Source organism: Camelina sativa, chromosome 13 (assembly GCF_000633955.1).
Source record: "Camelina sativa cultivar DH55 chromosome 13, Cs, whole genome shotgun sequence".
Lineage (NCBI taxonomy): Eukaryota > Viridiplantae > Streptophyta > Magnoliopsida > Brassicales > Brassicaceae > Camelina > Camelina sativa.
The window spans coordinates 10,791,155-10,798,197 of record NC_025697.1 but is presented as its reverse complement, the minus strand read 5'-3'; the positions used below and the strand labels follow the sequence as shown (position 1 = coordinate 10,798,197).

The following is a 7,043-nucleotide window of genomic DNA, read 5'->3' as shown; positions in this document are numbered from 1 at the left end:
TGAAATGCTTAGCCGTCTTCATCACATAAATGCTCTCTCTTACGCACTTTGAGCCTAGTTGATCTTTATCTATCCTCATCTTCTTAGCTTGTTGTTTAATACTTTTACAATATTGGTTGTCTTTCTTTTTCAGTAATCAGCTTCCTACTAGTTCCAATTCTGACATGACTAGTGATCATGGTGTTGCGAGGAACTATTGAAGTCTACTGGTAGAGAGAAGTAGCTCAATCGTCGACGCCAAGCCTCCATTGATGTTTCGAAAAAGGCAGGCAAGTCAGACCACACCAACCCAACATCTCAGGCAAGTCAGACCACATCGAACAAGTCAACACCTTCTTTCTCGTTCATTCTCAATCCTATTTTCATGCATCTCTTGCTTTCTCAATGTATGGTCTATATATGTGTTTTGCTTGTTTTTGATTCAGATTCTGCCAAAAAAAATAGCTTCTTTCATCATTATAAAACATTTAACATTTTTCTTCTTCTTTATTTCTTTCTTTTGATTTTTTAGTTTAAGAAACATTGATAGGGTTCTCTAGTGGAAGATTGTTTTGTTTAAAATTCTTAGTGTGTTGTTTTGTTTAGTTTAATATTAATTATATTATTATTTTAATTATGAGTAACTTATATGAATTGCTCTGGTGGAGATGGTCTAATTGATAAAGGTGGAGATGGTCTAATTGATAAATTTAAGTACTAATAATCAATTTTCTAGAAAAGAAGTAGAAATAAATAGATAAATAAATAAAATTTATGATTATACAGTAACAAAGGGAAGTCTACGAACGCAAATCGAAGCGGCTAGTAAATAAGCCCGATTCATCATCAATCGTGATTCGTGGTTCAATCTAACGGAGTGCGATTCCTTTTTTGTGGGTTTCGCCGTGATTCGATCTTATCATCTCTGAGCATGTGAGATTGGAAAACCCTAGTTTACATCTCTCTCATTTCAAGGCTATTATTCCAATTTCAAGGTTCGTCTCTCTCCCTCTCCCACTTAGTAGATCTGCTTCACAATCGATTCTTCTCTCATTAGGGTTGTGAGATTTTTCTATGCAATTTTATCTTCTTTTGCGCGATTTTGTGTGGTTTCGATTTGTTATTGTGGGATGCGATTAGTGTAACGTTGTGCAGGTCAATCGAACTTCAGGTTTTTGGTTTTTTTTGAGATGTCGACCTTTCGCGTGGGAGGGAAGGTAGTGGAGAAGGTTGATTTGTGTAGGAAGAAACACTGGGTGTGGCGTTTGGACGTTTGGCCTTTTGCGATTCTCTATTCACTATGGTTGACTACGATCGTGCCCAGCATAGACTTCACTGATGCTTTCATTGCGTTTGGTGCTCTTGCTGCTACTCACATCTTAGTCTTGCTTTTCACTGCCTGGTCTGTCGATTTCAAGTGTTTTGTCCACTTTAGTAAGGTAAAAAACCCTGCAGTACTCTTAGCGTTGCTTTCTTTAACGGATGAATCCTGAGTTACAGGTATTGATTGGCCCTGTGTCTCTGTATTGAATCAACAGGTTAACAGTATCGACCAGGCTGATGCATGTAAAGTTACCCCAGCCAAATTTTCTGGCTCTAAAGAAGTTGTGCCTCTTCATTTTCGTAGCCAAGTAAGTTCATTCTATGTTTTATGTGTAATAGTTAAGTTGTCACCAAAGTAGTCTCCATGAATGGTTTGGCTTTTTATAGTGATAGCTAGCCTTATGTTTTCTGTGTTTCTCGTTGGTTCTCATGATGTATGCAAGTTGAGTGTTCTTCCTCCCTTAACAACGAATACTATGTCATGGTAGTGGTAGCCTTTTTTTGTAGTGGTAGCCATAGTACAGAAAAATTTAATGAATTAAAGCCCTATACTATTTGAATTCTCTATGGCCTAGAAATGCTTGATTTTATCAGTACTCCTCATGTTTTTAACAGTTTTAAGTCTTTTGCTGTTTGCAGATGACAGGTTCGGCATCCTCGGGAGACCTGGAAGAAATTTTCTTTGACTTCCGGAAGCAGCGTTTTATTTACTCAAGAGAGCTAGGAGCCTTTTCCAAGCTTCCTTACCCCACAAAGGAAACATTTGGTCATTATTTGAAATGTACTGGTCATGGTACTGAAGCTAAAGTTGCCGCTGCCACTGAGAAGTGGGGAAGGAATGTGTAAGTTGCCTTGTAATTTTTCCTTTACATTTATCTATCACTTGTTCGCTGTAACGTAGATTATTGAGGTTTATATTCTATTGGCAATTTTTCCGATCGTCTCTTAATTTGTGCATTCTGTTTTTCTTTTATTGTGTTTAACTTACCTCTATTAAAACATTTCTCAATGTAAATATTCAAAGTTTGTTGTTCTTTTATCTTGCTTGATACTATATATTTGTGTCTTGCAGATTTGATTATCCGCAACCTACATTCCAGAAGCTAATGAAAGAAAACTGCATGGAACCATTTTTTGTATTTCAGGTGTTGTTTACTTGACAATGCACGTATCTTAAAGCTCTTTTTTTTGTATTTATTGTGGCTTTACGCATTGTGCTTCTTCCTCATTTTGCAGGTTTTCTGTGTGGGTCTTTGGTGCTTGGATGAATTTTGGTACTACAGTGTGTTCACACTATTCATGCTTTTCATGTTCGAGTCAACAATGGCCAAAAGCCGCTTGAAGACATTAACCGACCTAAGACGTGTTAGGGTGGACAGTCAGACCGTGATGGTGTATCGATGCGGGAAGTATGTAACTGAATAACACCATTGTACACCATAAATGGTCGTTTTTGTATTACTGATGTGTCTAAATAAGTCAAATTTTAGGTGGGTGAAGCTCTTAGGTACAGATCTGCTTCCAGGAGATGTTGTGTCCATTGGGCGACCTTCAACTCATACTGGAGGAGAGGATAAGACAGTACCAGCAGACATGCTTTTACTGGTAGGAAGTGCTATTGTAAATGAAGCCATTTTGACAGGCGAGTCAACTCCCCAATGGAAGGTACTTTTTCCTTAAAATACTCTTTGCTTGTTATATGGCTTCTCTTGAAATTCTGCTCTCTGGACTTTGAGATTTTAGTAGTTCTGAATTATAACATTGCATATACAGTAATTTGGTTTTTGTCATCTTACTTGCCATTCTTATTATCGCATCAGCAGTTTCTCTCACGATGTGTAATAGGTTCCAGTATATTTCTTTTTAACTCTGAATTATCATTATTAACTAGTGAACAATACTTAGTCCATGATAGTGATATTGCTTAACCCGTACATTAGAATGTCCATATGTGTTGTGACCTGACTTCTGTAGGTTAGTGACCTATGTTTCACTGATTATATGATGGCTATTATAGGTTCCAACTGTTGGCGTAGGATCTGATGAAAAATTATCGATCAAAAGGGATAAGAATCATGTTTTATTTGGCGGTACTAAAATCTTGCAACATTCACCTGACAAGGTATTCCATCTCAGCAATATCAACCGTTTCTTCTTTCGTGCTTTCTCCAAATTCTGTTTTATACTGATTAATGTTTTTGGTCAGTCCTTCTCTCTGAAAACCCCTGATGGTGGTTGTCTAGCTGTTGTTCTCCGAACTGGATTTGAGACGAGCCAAGGAAAACTAATGAGGACAATTTTGTTTTCTACAGAAAGGGTTAGAGATCTTTCCTTTATTGTTGTTTCATTTCAGCATGCTTGAGAATCTTGATTGTTCTGATCTGTGGTAAAAAAATTAGGTGACTGCAAACAGCTGGGAGAGTGGTCTGTTCATATTATTTCTAGTGGTATTTGCCGTGATAGCTGCGGGTTATGTTCTTGTAAAGGTATGGTAATATTTTTTTGTGGTTCTTATCAAATAAATATGTCTCTATACTAGTGCTGAGGAAACTTCTGTGCAGGGTCTCGAGGATCCTACAAGGAGCAAATATAAGCTTTTGCTAGGCTGTTCACTCATCATCACCTCAGTGATCCCACCGGAATTGCCTATGGAGTTATCCATTGCTGTTAATACATCATTAATTGCTCTTGCACGACGTGGAATATTTTGCACAGAGCCTTTTAGGATCCCTTTTGCTGGGAAGGTATTATCTATTGTGCCTCATTTGGCTATTTGCTGGTCTTAAGTACTCTAGATGTTAAGCACTCTTTTAAGGAATGAGTATTTGTTCCTGATTGTACTGTTGTCTTACTAGTGTCACACTTTCCTTTTTTTGCTGACAGGTTGATCTGTGTTGTTTCGATAAGACTGGTACACTCACGTCAGATGACATGGTAAGGTCAAGTGAAAGGTTCTGCATATATGCCTGCTTGATTTTGCTTATGATCAATTCATTATTGTTGCCTCTACATAGGAGTTCCGAGGAGTTGGGGGATTGTCTAATTGTGAAGAAGCAGAGACTGATATGAGCAAGGTTCCTGTACGCACATTGGAGATTTTGGCTTCTTGTCATGCCTTGGTCTTTGTAGACAACAAGCTGGTATGAGAAATACAATTTCTTTTCCTTTTTGATGTCGAAAAACTCAATTTCCTGGTATCGATTTTGCTGCTTTCCCTGTTTTTTTGGCTGTGAGAAACTTCATTATTGTGACCATTTTGATCTTTGCACACATGTTTGGTTATATTTCTGATATCCGATTTTTATGTAGTTTACTTATTTCTTCAGAAAGTTTGAAATGAATCTTAATGTACGAGTCCGCATGTGATAATGATACATTTACTAATAGGCATCTTTCTGAAACTGCTTGTAATTTGCTTTTGCATTACGAATCATCATTTAAAAATCTGCATGTCTTACTCTGTTTTCCAATACTCACAGGTTGGTGATCCACTTGAGAAGGCTGCACTTAAAGGAATTGACTGGAGTTACAAAGCTGATGAAAAGGCCTTGCCTAGAAGGTAATTATTGATCCCTTATACTATTGTTCTGATTTTTTTTGTCTATTGGGGCTATGTAGCCTTGGGAATACAATCCATATTGCTTTTTAAAACAAGAACTAATAAAAAGATGCTTACTGCATTTTAAAATATTACTTTCCACATAAATGTTGATGTTGCGAGGTTCACTTAATGGTTTTCTCTTCCTAGAAAGGCATATTCTGGCGTTTAGATTGGACAGTGTATATGAAAAGATTATGCCTAATTGTGGATTGTGGATTATGGGAAGTAAAGTTTAAAAATGATAGCTTATAGTATTTGCATCACGTGGGGGATGACACTTTAGTCTCTGCTTTAATTTTATTTGACTCCTCATTCTGTGGGCATATTGCGTATCTATCACTTTCTTTGAAGCTGATATGATATATGCCTTAATGGTCATTCTCTAAATAGCTTACAATTTTATTTCTATTTAACCTCGAAAATTTTGCTTGCATAAGCCAGAAAGTTGGTAATTTTTTTTGTTATTGTTTGAAGAGCGTTCTCCGCACATATTAAGAAGCTTTTTCTTATTGTTATCTGTTAATCCTCTGCAGAGGAAACGGCAACTCAGTGCAGATTATGCAGAGATACCATTTTGCTTCACATCTGAAGAGAATGTCAGTTATCGTTCGTATTCAGGAGGAGTATTTGGTGTTTGTGAAGGTCTGCTTAATATATCATTCTTGTAGACCAAATTTTTTATCCGTATATCCAAATGTTGGATGCTTATATATAACTTATTTTTCAGGGTGCGCCAGAGACCATCCAAGATAGGCTTGTGGATGTGCCAGCACAATATATCGAAACATATAAGAGATACACACGCCAAGGATCTCGGGTTCTAGCCCTTGCATATAAACGACTTCCTGATATGATGGTAATTACCCATGCTCTCATCATCTCATGAAAGTGAAAAAATTTGATGAATATCATTTTACCTAGAAACCTTTCAGTAATATACCTTACAGAATTTCACTGCTCATCTGTTGAGGTCTGTGTGTGAATCTTTATCGTACAACCTAAATTTATGTTAGAAGTTAGGGTTTCTTAAGTCTGCTATCTGCTTTTGCACTTGTCATGTCTCTTGATTTGTTCTGTTTGTAGTTAACAATATAAATAGCCAGCATCGTGTTGTTCTGGATTATGCAAGCTGCTGCCCACATGCTTTTAAGTTGTACTTTACACGTATCTTATATGATGATAACCAGGTCAGTGAAGCTAGGGACATGGAAAGAGATGTTGTTGAGAGTGACCTTACTTTTGCTGGGTTTGCGGTAATGGCATGAATGCTTTATGCTCTTATATAGATTTGTACTGTAATCGATGTCTGGTATCAACATTGGTTCATAATGGCTTTAACCAATGCATCATAGGTCTTCAACTGCCCCATTAGAGCAGATTCAGCCACCGTTCTCTTGGAGTTGAAAAATTCATCCCATGATTTGGTAAGTCATGCTGTCTATCCTATAATGCACAAACACATAGATAAGTGGACCTTCTATCACTACCAGTAATTAATTCAGTTCCTTTTCTACTCGGTGTTCCTTTTCTATTTGGTACAAATTACCCGTAAAGCAGCTATCTCATTATTCCATCAAAAAAATATAATAGTATAGATTATAGATTTTGGTTCTTTGATTTCCGTTTTCTGTCTTTATGTCTTAGTTTTTTGCAGTATGCTCATATAATCTTATTAATTAAATATATTGGATGTCTTAACCTTCTTTCATGATTCCAGGTGATGATAACAGGTGATCAAGCTTTGACAGCTTGTCATGTTGCAGGCCAGGTGCATATTGTATCAAACCCAGTTTTAATTCTTGGTCGGTCAGGGACTGGTGACAAATACAACTGGGTGTCACCTGATGAGAAGGAGATCATACCCTATAGGTGCAGTCATATTTTAACACAATTACTGTTGAATTAAAACTAATTTGTGTTCTCTTGTTGTACAATCTTAGGTAGTCACATGATACCCTATAGGTGCAGTCATATTTTTAATAATCTATCTGCCATTGAAGTGTGTGTCCCTCTTGGTGTGGTGTTTTGCCTTTGACGTGCAATATTTGCTCTGCTGTAATGATTGCTCTAGTAGAAAAGATCTGACACCTAGATGGTTTCTTTAATTTTCCTGCTTCTAACTGGATGATCTTTTTTTTTT

At 36.9% G+C, this 7,043-nt stretch overlaps 1 pseudogene; it reads left to right on the top strand.

The window, feature by feature from the left end:
• The window catches only part of LOC104738127, a 10,042-nt pseudogene continuing 3,672 nt past the window's right edge, over nt 674–7,043 (top strand).